This window comes from Apis cerana, linkage group LG3 (genome assembly GCF_029169275.1).
Source record: "Apis cerana isolate GH-2021 linkage group LG3, AcerK_1.0, whole genome shotgun sequence".
NCBI classification, from domain to species: Eukaryota; Metazoa; Arthropoda; class Insecta; order Hymenoptera; family Apidae; genus Apis; species Apis cerana.
Genome location: NC_083854.1, coordinates 12,604,077 through 12,618,904, shown reverse-complemented (window position 1 = coordinate 12,618,904; position 14,828 = coordinate 12,604,077). Strand labels below are relative to the sequence as shown.

The window sequence follows — 14,828 nt, the reverse complement described above, 5'->3', positions numbered from 1 at the left end:
TATACGGATTAAAAAAGTATTATATTATAAAACGATGTAATAAAAAAAAGTTTGTTTCTTCTGCTAATACACCGTATTATTAACTCTTAATTATTATTAACTAATCTTAATTAATTGCAATCTTTCATCTTTGTTAATCTTGCCGCAAAATTATATTAAATGATTCTCTGTGATAAAACGAAAATTTACCGAGGATCGTATTTTTATAATTTTTACAATTATTCGATAAATTTGAACTTGTAACAATTGAAAAATATTGATTACGCAAATGGCGATAATTGTAAAAAAAGGGAAAGATAATTTGCGACTTACCGAATCGCGAAGCAAGTTCAATCCGTCGAAATGCTGTCGAAACGATTCACTAATTCCTACAGGAGTTTTCTTGCTTCTTTTTTAAACACAGACACGTTTTATTATAATCCAGTCACCGTATAAATTCATCGAAGATGCTTACACTTTGTTACACAACATTACACTGATATACACTGATTAAATGTAATCTCGAAATTTCTTTAAATCGTGTTACTGTATCAACGTTAAACATTTCTTTTTCTATTCAGAAACTCAATAAAAAACGAGCAGATTTTTGTTACAAAAGAATAAGCGCGATTAACTATACGAAAAACATTATAATAATACGATTCGAAAAAATTCCGACCGTGAAAATAATAAATAAAACGATGCGTTTATCTCAATTCGAGTGAAAAATATTTATCTACTTGTAATTAAGAGAGAAACAAATGAATGGCAAAAACCGCAAACAAAAAAACTTTGATTCGAAATATAAACGAAGCCACTTAATGCGCACGTTTAAATGAATTTCTTTTATTCTTGCGCGTCCCGAATGTAAATGCGGCGAAAAGCTCCATATTTAACGCGAACACGTTGATTTACACGCATTCTCGAGCTCATTTCTTGCGACATTTCAAAGTGTTCTAACGCTTGGAAGCACACCAGTTACGTGGCTCCATTAATTGCGATTCCCGCAGCAGTTAAAGTTGTATGAATCGCGTTGAATATCTACGGAATAGGTTAGTAAATTATACTATATTATTTAAATTTTACGTATGCAAATCGAAACGAATGCGTTAAACGTTCGTTCACTACGCAATCCTGTTGATTAATTTTTTAACGCGATATTTAATTCCTAATTGCACTTCCGATTTAGTATCGCGTATTTATCGGATCGACTTGCTGTAATTCGAATCCTATTTAAAAATTAATCTTTTTAACGTACGCGAAATTTCAGAAACGAGCGATAATCCCGATTAACCAGATTCGAAATTTTAAAAATTTAATACGGAATCGCCATGTAATTTTGAACTTATCTTTTTTTTAATGTTAATCGCGATTATTTTTCGTTTCATTCTATAATCGCAGAATTCGTTCATTTGTTAATGCGAAGATCGGTCTATTCGTAAGTAAAAAATATTTTTGAACATTTTACAGAAAAACAGGTATAAGCGTTAGTTTCGGATGGTTTCTTTCGCGAAGAAGTAAAAAAGAAACGATGGTCGACGGAAGTCTAAAAAACATTTCAACCGTCGCGTATTGTCATGAATATTCATCCGTATTACATTATCATTGTTTATACGGAATACCTTGCGAACAAAGAATTTCCTTGCTTGAGAATTTTTATTCTAAAGTACTTGTAATGAAACATTTATATTTCAGACTCGGAAATAAGAAAAGAAATCGAAAGACTTTAGAACGGGAAATATGAAATAAATGAATTTAATAATAATAAATTATGAAAGAAGTTCGCGTAAAATTGGCCATTTCGAAATAAATCACGAAAGATTTTTTTATATTTTAATTTAAATGTCATAAATCTCATCATAAAGCGAATTTTGTGAAAAATACTTATACGTAGAAGAATAGAATGGCAATGCGCATTCAAAACGAGTAAAAATTAATAAAAATTAACTTTCAAGCACGACATTTTAGAAATGGTGATCAAGTAATTTTATGCGTTGCATTATACGAGCTGCACTAAAAACTGCTTTTATTAGATAATATTTTATACATAACTGTATCAACTTTGACTCTTTTTTTCGTAAATTCACTTATAACAAAGCACAAAGGTTCTACGCTTGATTCTAATTTCAATACATTCGTATATATCACACTAGACACAAGATATTCGTAAAATGATACGTAATTTTACGTGACTAACCTGATCTTGACAACAGCCAGTAGATTTTTCTTTGCGTTTAAAAAATATTTTACGTAGTAAACACGGTAATACTTTTCGTTCCTCGAATGCACTTTTCCCTTTGTTATTTAACCATTATATCATTCATTCGATTGATATAATACGTTAAATTCTATTCAAAAATCACTGGTTTAACTCAACTTAGTATCGATCTTACAATTTCTTTATCGATATTGAACTGCCATGTTGTAATCTCAAACTTCAATAACGTTCGAAGCACTCTTCACGTTCGAATTGTTTTCTCATCGGCGAACGATGCACATTTTTTCTTCCTACACAGTATCAGTAATTTGCAATGATCTAGAATCGATTTCACGGATATTATTATTTACAATGACGATCGATCGAATAACGTAACACGCGACACACGTTAAAAATCGAACCGCGATCGCACGCAAACCCGCGATAAATGAGCGCATAGGGCGCAGAACGACGAATGAACGAAAGCGCCACGGCCGAAACTTCGCGAGCCCCACCGCCCTTTCCGCGCTTGCGAAGTTGCGCGCGAATCAGGCCGATCGCTACCGACCATCACCGAACGTGCACGAAGATAGATGGACAGACAGGGTTCACGGTGTCGCCGCAACATAATTAATCGGTGGAAATATAATTCTCGATCCTGGTTTTACGCGACTATTTTTATTTTATTAATTGTAATTGATCCGGACATATAAGATCCGGCTTATAAAAGAATTCCGTAGTGCGATCTTAATTCTTTGATTACTTTTATCACAACTTTGTAATGGCTTTGAAAAAGGTTTGTCTTTATTCCATGCGTTTTTCTTTCTTTTTGACACATGAAGCGTTACATAAATTACACTTAACCTCTATTCTCAAAGATAAGCTACTCGGAGACGAAATATATATCATTCTATGTATCATTTTCTAACTATTATATTATATCAGTGATTTTTCGTTCAATTATTGATAATTACTAATTTTAATAATTGAAGAAGATATAAGATTGTAAAAAATAAATTTTCCAGAAAGTTTATACGAGTACGTACGCTAGTTTTTGCATTTTCATTCCATTTTCAATATTTGAAATTTTATTTTTATCCATTATTTTTTATATTTTTTAATATACTGATATTTATTATAACTTATTTTTCAGATAAATAATGGGATTACGTAAAAGGTAGGAGAACACATTTTATTGTACATTTAATTATTAATATCGTCCAAAAGCGACATATATGTATATACATATTGTACTGAAATATGAATAACAAGTGCAGTTAAATAGGTTATGTCATTAAATATTCTTGTTCAGTTGTAGCAATATATATTTTCTCTCTCTTTTTTTGCAAATGTTATTTGTATTCATTGCATTAGCTTCGAGAATGTATTCCAAAGTTTGGAGAAATAATAGAAATCCAATTAAATAAAATGAGTCATCGTTTATTTGTTCGCTATAGAGCATTCAAAATTCTCAAAACAAAGAAATCAATTTACGCTACAGCTAATGCAATTTATTTTTTATTTCGCGAAAGAAACGAAAAGGACTGAAAAAGATGAAGGGCAAGGATAAAAAAATGTGCTTCGACAATCAAATCCATTTTCATCCCGATTCAAGTACCCGAATCTGGCTATGCAGACGATTTTACCGTGCGTAAAATTCATTGTCGCTCGTATGCCAATGACCGTCGAGCTTAAGCATCATTGAAGCCAGTGCTGAAGTTCAATGAAATGGCAACCATATCTGTCCGGGCTTTGTCATGAATTTTAAGTTAATAGTACGCGTAAATGAAAGCTGAACCGTTGATGCGATGCTCGCCAGTTGAAAACGTGAAAAGCGAAGCGTGATAACAGGGGCGACACGGGCCAACGCAGATTAGTCATTTTTCTTGTATTTCCAAATTTGCAAAAAAAATTTTTTCTTGCACGATCGTGTGAATTTTTTCAAGCGTAAAGCGTATGTTTCGTATTATAAATTTCTGTTTCGATTTTGTCGTTTGATTGTAGAATTTAACATTTTACTCGCGTCAACATGGAAACAAGATATCAAAACATCGATAATAATGGATCATAATTAATAATAAATAAATCATCGAAACGATAACCACAGCTATCACTATATTTTACGTACGTTATATCATATATAATTAATTAAAATACAAAAAAAAAAAGGAAATTAGAATTTTCACAAGACTACGCATCGATCAACGCAAATTATGATTTATCGTTGATTAACTTTTTTAATCGGATGAAAACAATGCAAATGTACGTATGCACGAGGGAAAGAAAATAAAAGCGAGCGAAAAAAGTAAGGAGAGGAAAGGAAGGAGAAATGCGCGACGTAGGTTTCGGATTGACAACAGACGCGTTCTTCAGCGGTCGGATGATTAAATACCGGCTGGCCGTGGATAGGCTTTGATCCCTCGAATCGGCACACAGTGTTGCCACGTTGCGGTGCAAGGCGCTTCAAAGACGCTTCGCTTGTGAACGTGAGAACGAACGAAACGAAACGGACTCCGAATGTTTAATGTCACAGACACCCTCGGGTCCGTTCAACTATCAAACTATCAAACTCTTTTTTCCCCTCTTCCTCGCTTTGAAGTCTATCCATTTATTCGATAATGAACAGCCTATATATACTGGCCACTGTGCGCGATAATTAATCTCGCGGTACTTGCGGTACCCTTTCCTCGCGCGAATCTATACGAATTCAACGTCTATTTAAACATCATCTGGCGGGCATTCAAAGCTCGAATTCGACGTCAAATCTCGATACGGGTATTAAACGCAAGCTTTCGAGTTATCGTTAAAAGTAAAATTTAAACGATACACGATGTGTTTCCGTGTTTTGTTGACTCGATGAAATGCAAAAAAAAAGAAAGAAAAGAAAAGAAAAGATGAAAGTTGAAGGAAAATTATATTTCTCGCAATTTCTTGTTCTCGAGACGTAACGTATCGAGAGGATCAGAAGGTCGGTGCGCGCCAGCATCACTCACGGTAAATATTTGACGAGTAACTCTCTGCTATCCGGCGCCAATACCCTTGATGAGGGCTGCTCAATTCCGCTCCTTCGCCGTTCCTTAAACGTTGCTTTGCGAAATCAAAAATTCTTGTGCGTTCTAACGAAAAACCGGAGGGTTTTAATTCGATACCGAAATTTTAAATTTTGTTCGAGAATAAATTTTGCCACGGGGACCAAGAGTCGAAGGAGTCGAAGAAAATTTTGGAAAGGAATAAAATTTTGTCGGCTTCTATGGAATTAATACGTAATCGAAAAAGCTAGTATTCCGCTGGTATAATTTATATGCATGTGGCTCTGCACGAGCTCCGTATCTATAAAACATAAGGATTATACTTTCTAATGTATCAGAGTGTACATTATGGAGATACTTTAGCAAATGACGCGAGGCAAGGAGCCAAAAACGGATCAACGATCATCCCTTCGACATTGGCATTGATTTTATCCTTCTCGAATATTTTCAATATTCCTTCCATTTTTCGAATAAATATCCCCTCCTAATTCATCATAGACGAGGAATAAGCATATTTAACGTTAATTATTAACACGTGACGTTGTTTAATCAAGATTGGCCGCGTAATTGCAACTCGATAATTGCCATCAATCACGGAAATCAAAATGGATCGGAACGATTAATTAACGGATCAAACGATCAATCGATTAAATTGAAGAAAAATTAATTCTCCAATTAAACGAAAATTATCCTCCTAATTTTACCAACCCTTTTTATCTCACTATCGACATCCAACTGTGGTCGAATAACCAGATTCGATCCACCTGTCTTGGAGAAAAGCGAGTACTCGAATTCATCTGTCCGAAATTCAGGGAGAAAGTTTCGATATCCGCCTTTTTATTTCATTAATCGGTGAATCGAGAACTATACACGCTGTACAGCGCCCTCTCTGTTCGAAATTGAAATCTTAGATTCGTCTATAATTTCGTAAGCAATTAACTCAACATTATATTGGTATACCGTTTGCATCGATAGAAATAATCTAACGTATTTGACAGGTTCTTGAGTTGGAATTTGAAGAAGGGGAAAAATAGAAAATTTTAAATTACGTGAATTTGAACAAGGAAAAAGTATAAATAAACTTGGTCGTCCAAACTACACACATATATCCAGAATTCAACAGAATTTCAAAATCACTTCAACTTTGAATCACAAAATGAATTTAACGTTCTTTTATCACATTTAACTTAGCTCTACCTTTTTCTCAAATATGCCCACAGAGGGAGTGTATATATATTACTGCTCGCCTAAGCAAAATTCGTGTCCCTGCACGCTTCTATCGAAAAATGCTTGCCAGTTGTAACGAGAAGGACGCAAGATCACGTGATCCTCGAATAACGAATACACGTTCAGGACAGGAGAATGGAGGGGAGAGATCGTTGAGGCGTGGAGTGAGTTGACAGAGAGAAGCGGACGGACGACTCGGTGGGGTTAATAGATGGCCGATGTCGCCGCACCGAGGTCAGACACTGTGTTTCATTGCGTTCGTCATTACGAATGCAGATTGGACTCCCCGCGCGGAAAATCGCTCCCCAAATTAAGGGATTCCTTAATTTCTTCCGCCTCGATTACCTATAAATAGCCGATAAATAGCCGGCAAACCGTTGGCTTCCTGGCTACGAAATTCGAGAGGAGTCGGTTTCAGTTTAATTGGATATTTTTATATGTATAGATTTATCTATTAGCGATATCGGTTTCGGTTTTTCGATTTTACGCTTAAAAATTCTGAATATGAAAATATTATTGTATTTAAACATTATATATATATATATTGGTTTTTAATGATTTAATTGCAGGATAAATCGATTATTGAAAATGAAATAACAACGAATAAGAAAACCAAGCGAACGACGATGTTTAACGACAAATAACGAAAAAACGGAATTATAATTTTACACGGAAATAAAATTTCGTGTTTAGAAGAAAAAGAGAAGAATTTTTTGAAAAATTAATTTCGAGATGGATGACCGATTCATCGAGATTCCAATAACCGGTGTCCGTTCACAGTGAAATCTTGATCCTGCCAACGTCGCATTCGATTATAACGGATTGGAATTATTAGAAGGCTTCGATTCTCTCGCGTTCGATTTCGATTAATTTGTAGGTGAAGAATAAAGGATAAATAAAACGATGGGGGAATAATTCGATGATTATTCCACGTGGACATAAAATAACGACACCTCCCTGACATTCGTTCTTCCACCTCGTTTCAACGCTATTCCAATTATCTAACGTCGTAATATACGATATCATAATATGCCTTTGTATACGCGTATTTTCAACGAAGGCATTTTCACGGAACGAGTTCCAATATAATTAACAGCGTGAGCAAGAAACGTAAGCGAGTGAATGTAACAGTAATGGGTCTAATGAATATTTCGTTCGATAACCTGTGACTCTTTTAAATGCAAATTAAGCCGCGGGACGAGAACTATTTCAAAAAAAAAAAAAAAAAAAAAAAACAAAAAAAGAAAGGAAAAAGTATAAAAAAGGCAGAACAGATATAACTCTTTGTATGAAGGGAAGGCTTTATACAAAGTGCGATTATTTCTCGCTTCGATGATTCATGTAAATCCCTGGAATCCATCGGAACGCGTGTGACCGTCCTCCCAGCAAATTACGTATAATCCTGTATTGCGCGTATATACATATATATATATATATATCTATATGTGTATATGCATACGCTATCGCTGAAAAAAAAAATATGGGATCCAGTATCGTATGGCGCTTCTAGCTTAAAGTCATGATGTAAAAACGTCCTCTTTATTGCCGGATCGTGTACACTTTACACGTAAAACTGATATACACGTTTATTCCCCCTTCTTCACAAATATTCCTCGAAATATTCTATTATTGTTCTTTTTTTTTTAAATATTTTTATTAATAATTTTTCAAATTTTGTAGCGCGAATTGTTAATTAGTGGGATAACAAATTCGGAATTTTCAAATCGCTTCTTTCTAAAAAATAATTTTTAAATTATATTTTAAGTTAAGAAATCTAAAATTTTCATTTTCATTCAACATGAGATTCTATTATTATTCTTTTTTTATTTTTTAGATTTTATATATTATATTATATGTGTTTATATACACTCTTCTTCACAAATATTCCTTGAAATAATCTATTACTGTTCTTTTTTATTTTTTAGATTTTATATATTAATTAAGGGGATAAAAAATTCGGAATTTTCAAATCCCTTTTTTCTAAAAAATATTTTTTAAATTATTTCGCGGTTTAAGAAATTTAGAATTTTCATTTTCAACGTGACATTTTATTATTATTCTTTTTTTATTTTTTTATTTTTTAAATTTTGTAGCGCGAATTATTAATTAATGGGATAAAAAATTCGGAATTTTCAAATCCCTTTTTTCTAAAAAATATTTTTTAAATTATTTCGCGGTTTAAGAAATTTAGAATTTTCATTTTCAACGTGACATTTTATTATTATTCTTTTTTTATTTTTTTATTTTTTAAATTTTGTAGCGCGAATTATTAATTAATGGGATAAAAAATTCGGAATTTTCAAAACGCTTCTTTCTAAAAAATAATTTTTAAATTATTTCGCGATTTAAGAAATTTAAAATTTTCATTGGCAACGTGACATTCTATTATAATTCTTTTTTTATTTTTTAGATTTTATAGCGTTAATTAATGGGATAAAAAATTCGAAATTTTCAAATCCCTTCTTTTTAAAAAATAATTTTTAAATTATTTCGCGGTTTAAGAAATTTAAAATTTTCATTGTCAACGCGACATTATATTATTATTCTTTTTTTATTTTTTAGATTTTGTAGCGTTAATTAATGGGATACAAAATTCGGAATTTTTAAATCGCTTCTTTTTAAAAAATAATTTTTAAATTATTTCGCGATTTAAGAAATTAAAATTTTCAATTTCAACGTGACATTCTATTTTATTTTTTATATTTTATAGCATTAATTTTCATATCGTTTCTTTTTATTTTTAAATTATATCACGGTTTAAGAAATCTGAAATTTTCATTGTCAACTTGAGATTCTATTATTATTATTTTTTATTTTTTAGATTTTATAGCGTTAATTAATGGGAAATGAAAAATTGAGAATTTTCAAATCGTTTCTTTCTGTTTTTGAATTATATCGCAGTTTAAGAAATTTAAAATTTTCATTTTCATTCAACATGAGATTCTATTATTATTATTATTTTTTATTTTTTAAATTTTATAGTTATATGTTAATTAATGTTAATAAAAAATTGGGAATTTTCAAATCGTTTCTTTCTGTTTTTAAATTATATCGCGGTTTAAGAAATCTAAAATTTTCATTGGCAACGTGAGATTGTACGTACAGCTTGGCAGCGGAAGAGGGAGCACATTAATTGAGCGAGAATTTTCAATGGAATGAAGAAGAAGACGTGTCTCCCTCCCCCCCTCTTTAAATGAACGAAACGGGCGTCGTATATTTCCCGTGAAGATTTCTCTCTCTCTCTCTTCGTCTCTGACGACGAGAGATCCGACATTTTACCTCCCACGAAAGATATTCGTTGTCACGCAGACCAGCCACGGTCTCATTCTACTTTCGCGATGGCAAGGATGCTTTGACCCTTTGCGGCGAATGTCGCCCTCGTTACTTTTTATCCCAACTCCTTTCATCAAATTCACCTTTTCAACCGTTTCGAGCATTCCAACTGTGAGCTCGCGACCAATTTTTATTAATTATCCCTCTCCGATTCTCGATCGGGGCTGAAAATGTTCCTTCCTTTCAATCGAGACGATAATAAATTTTCAACGTAACCCGTCCACGTTTTTTCGAAGCTTTTTAAAAAAAAGGAGGGAAAAAATAAAAATTAAACGTTTGAACACTTTTCGAATACACTTTTATAACAAGCGAGGAACTTTTTCGAGGCAAACAACGAAACCGGCTGAATTTTCGAACGTAATGGTAATGGTGAAAGGGATGAAAAGCTTTTGAAAAGGAATAGCACGGAATAAATTATCCCCCTGAAAAGAGATACTTCTACACGGCCTTGAAACGAATCGTTAAGAATTACGATATGGTTGAGAATATATAGATTTTACTTTCACTTAAATAACAACTCGTTAATTATAATTATAATCTACCAAGAGGTCGTATAGTAAAAAGAGAATAAGTTCGAAATCCAGGACAATCGTAAAAGACACGCGGCTCTCGTAAGAACGGGCAGACGATTCTCCAAATATCGCCCTCTCGCGCAACGATAAGGATAAGGGAGTTAATTAAGCAAGCGAGGTGGGCACAAGGTGGACGTAATCATCGTGTGAAATTACCTCCTCTTCTCTAACTGTTTTCCTTTTATTTCAGGTAATGCCGAAAGAAGGAAGCGCGAGGAGGACAGTCTCGATTAAATCGTCTTCTGGTCTTGAAACGAGCCAGTTCCAACGGCGATAAATTCCCTCCTTTGGAAATTAGTCGGTAACCAGAGCTCACCGGGATCGAGTCGAATTAACTCGTCAATTTTTTCCCTTCGATAATTCGAGTTAAAAAGTCTCGAAACGGAATAATATTAAAACCGTAAGGCTACGTGTACGAACCATGTATAAGGAATATAGAGAGTTAAATTCGCAATTGGTAAACCGTTGAAACTCCTTCGAGCTAGTTTGGAAAGGTGGCGCAACGGTATCGGGCGTATTAACCTCTTTGTGGACTCGTATGTCGAGTGTGGCTCGACATCACATTTCTTACGCCACTCCAACGTCGTGCTAGACATTATAAAACGCAGTTTCTAAAATAATTTAAAGTGTTTTTTTCTCTCTCTCTCTTTCAAATACTTTTTAATAAAAGTTAAATAAAGACTAATTTGTAAATATTTCGGCAATTTGTACACAGTTTTAAATTGTTGCTGTTGTTGTTATGATAGAATTGAAATAGTTATTTCGTAGTAGAGCTGTTTTTGATGAATGCAAGTGCGCTACGTGTTTTTCGCGATGTTTCATATTTTGTTTACATAAAAAAACGTAATAATAATCAAACCGTTGTTTTATTTGTTTTACGTGGTAAGTAATATAAAAGTAAGGATGCCCCGAAATAAAAAGAAAATGATAACCAATGAAAATAGTGAATGTGACTCAAATAGACGATGAACGTAGTTCGTTGGAAGACGATACAGATTTTATTGAAGCATCTGAACCATTGTGGATCCCTTTTTCAAACTGATTTCGATTCTGAATGATGAAGAAATTATTGTAAGAAGGAAAAGGAGGAAAATTGGAAGACTTATAACCCGTGATGAGGATACGAATAGCAATCATTTACATCTATATTAGCCCGTTTGTTGGAAATAATGAAACGTTATCGACAAACGTTATCGAGGACGACAATTATTGCCATGTCGTAAACTTCTCAGTTGTAATACCAAAAGTTCCATCCAATCGGTTGAAAATATATATAATCTATCTATTTACCAACATACTACTTAATTAACGTAAATGAAAAAACTATTTACATACTCTGCATTGTATTTTTTATTCACACAATATTTTATTCAGATCCTCTTTTTGTAAATGAATTAAAGAGTCGTTGCTAGGTAAAACAAAAGAAAAAAAAATTAAAGAGTGCAAAGGGTTGAGTGCAAAGAGTAATTTGAATAAAAAATACTTCGATCATGAGATATTTTATTTAAAATAAACCGCATAGATTTTTTCTTTTCTACGTTTTAACGATCCAATCTCGGTGTTGTTTCGATCAAATAATTTTGCGAGCGAGAAATTTGAATTTATTAGTCGAAACTTGAGGAGAGGGAGGGGGGAGGGGGGGAATTTCGAACGGTATTAACGATTGTTGGAAACTGATTCGTTTGACGAATAGTTGGATTCTATGGGAAACTGCGCATCGTTAACGAAGTTCTATCTATCTACAGGACAGGTAGCTGCGCCCTAATTTTCCATCCTCCACGCGAAAAGGTACGTTCGCCACGCGATCGTAGCAGGAAGGGCATTAAGGGAGCAATTAAGCTTTCCAAGCTTTCTCGAAACAACTGTTGGACAATGGCGCAGTGGTTTTTCTATCGATCTGTGAGATCGATCCATTTTTTTAGAAAATAGGATTTTCTTTCGAACCGCCATTCTCGAATGCTTCGACAACGCAACGTATAAATGCAAATATCAGGTTAGTTAAAAGAAGGATACATAAATTTAAACTCGAGTATTTCTTATCGTGGATTATCGAATTAATAGACAAGTATCTCTAATCAGATATAAAAAGCCATATTATTTAATTTTAATGATTCAACAGATATTATAATTTAAATTTTATATATAAATTTTATTAAATTAATTTATAAATCAAGTTTAACCTCCACTGCTGGCACTTATATTTATCTTTGCTAAAATTAATTTCCTAATTAAACTTTCGTTTATCGTTTCAAAATTATTTATTAATACTAATTTTTATTTTTGATATAATTTAAATTTTATATATAATTCATTAATATAATTAATTTCAAAACTATAATAAAATAAATAAATTAATATAAAATTTAATTATCATAATTTAATTTTTAATTTTATAAACAAATAAACTTATTATTCATATTATTATACACATTATTATTTATATTAGTATAAATTATAAATCTTTTTTTTTATTAAAAATTATTTATTTATTAATAATTAAATTTGGCCCAACAACGATTAGAACACGTTTTCCTGCAGTGAAATGAGAAGAAAGTTTAACATTTTGTCTTTGCCTCTCTACACGAGCGTTGTACAAGTATTTCGTACACGACATTTTTTTCACATCGAATAAGCGGCAATATTCAAGGTGGGCGTACTTAGACATCCTGCATATCACCCTATATATCAGCACGTGGCTAAGGTGACGTTATTAAGGTGGCACGGCATGAAAGGGCTTGAAGTACGAGCGCGTGCTGTTGGCATTGAGGCCCGTTCGCGCCCTAAATGCCATCTACATATTCACGCTCATAATCGTCCATTACACGGTGAGCGCGTGAACCTTTTTCTCTGTCTCTCTCTCTCTTTCTCTCTCTCTTGCCTCCTGCGCTAAGCATCTCCTTCCCGTTTTTCTTCTCCCCTCCTTGTTTATCTTGAAATTATCCGTAACCGCGCGAACCTACGCGATAAATTTATCGATCGAGATCGATCATCTTCGTCTCAATCTCCGAATCTTGTTGAATCTTTTTTATAAAACGCAAAGTTTTATTCTCTTAAGAGGATATAGACCTTGGTTTTGTATTCATTGTATTTACACGGTCGATAAAATTTGACTAGTAATAATATTAAATAATAATATTTGATAATAACATTAATAAAAAATTGACTAATAAGTAATAGAATAAGTAGAAGAAAGGTGAGAACTGGATGAATTCGATGAATTCGGATGCTTCGTATCCGCATAAGATCGATAGATAAATTATAACCTCGTCTCGTGTTACCGTCTCGTGGTAACGTGTGGACGTTTAAAGAAGGAGAAGAAACAAGAAAAGCTGTATGTATCGATTCCACCAAGTAGTTAAAAATCCCAAACCATTTTGCATGTATTATCGTATTTGCATAATTTCGCCAGTTTTTTTCTCATTGCACCTAAATACCAGCCTACTCCCTCCATCACGAACCGCTATCATAAATGGATTTTTCCATGCAATTTCTATTAACATATAGTTTTTACGTAATTGGTGTCGGTCCAAGCTCTCTTTTAGGGGAATAAATTCTGCCACACGGTGTATACATGGTGGGGGAACAAAGAGGAGGGCCGAGAAGAAAGGAGGAGACCGAGCCAAAGGAAAAGGGACTGAAGAAACTACTCCCCTCCATTCTTCTCCCCACTCCTTCCCGACCGCTGCCAACGTGCTGCCACGTATGCATGAGCGTATGGATTTTTCACGGTTATTTTGCACGGACCTTAGCCACGGAATGAATGATCGTTCGCAAGGAGATTTCTTTGACGGAGGACTCGATTAAGAATTCGATAGGAGGAAATTGTTAAATTGGGGAATTTTTATGATTAACGAATGATTGACGTATGTGAAAAAGCAAGTAGAGAGGGGGAGAAGGACAGAATTTTTATCGTCGGATAAAACAAGTGATTGATTTATTAATTAGACTGAAAAGAGAAATAATACTGGATAACAACATGGTGACGAAGCGTTGATATTTCGCGTGAAAATGAATAAAAAAAAATATTGAACAAATTTGATTCCTTTGTAGCTTTGTTCCCCAGATTTTTCAAAGCTGGAAATTTTTTTTGTTGACCAAAGCTGGAAATTTAATAAAATGGGGGAGAGGAGGGGAGGGAAAGAATTGAAATTCACGGGGTGCTTTCAATAAAAATATCCTTTATTGAAAGTGTCGAACTTTGTTGAACTAGAAAGGATTGACAAGGGTTGGTGTATGAGTTACAACAAACGAATCCACCATTTCGATCGAAATTCTCACTCGTAAAAATAATATTAAATAAAAATAATTAAACGATATATCGATTCAGCTGCATCGACGAACTCCCTCCCTCGAAAACAAAATCGTCCTTCTTTATTAATCTCTGAATGACGAACACTCAACACCCTCTCTGCTAAACTTTTTTTTTAAAAGAAACAATCATTTAAGATTAGAACGAATGAATGAAATTCACGGATTCTTTCCGAGCATAAG

The 14,828-nt window shown here is 33.5% G+C and overlaps 1 protein-coding gene and 1 long non-coding RNA gene across 13 annotated transcripts in view; one reads left to right on the top strand and one right to left on the bottom strand.

Moving 5' to 3' along the window:
- LOC108001085 (TWiK family of potassium channels protein 18) overlaps positions 1 to 2,663 on the bottom strand; it is a 223,197-nt gene extending 220,534 nt beyond the window's left edge. For 4 of the 12 annotated variants that reach the window (XM_017061927.3, XM_062073112.1, XM_017061931.3 and 1 more), the window contains exon 1: positions 313 to 2,522. The gene's annotated coding sequence lies outside the window, so the exon portion shown is untranslated. Of the gene's footprint in view, positions 1 to 312 lie in introns of all 12 variants that reach the window. The other 8 variants (XM_062073116.1, XM_017061937.3, XM_062073108.1 and 5 more) reach the window with 7 other exon arrangements.
- Positions 2,635 to 11,951, top strand: LOC133665852 (uncharacterized). The gene is made up of 3 exons (XR_009829261.1): positions 2,635 to 2,972; positions 3,330 to 3,353; positions 10,528 to 11,951. It is a non-coding gene; the product is annotated as an uncharacterized LOC133665852 (long non-coding RNA).
- Positions 11,952 to 14,828: the final 2,877 nt, after the last annotated feature.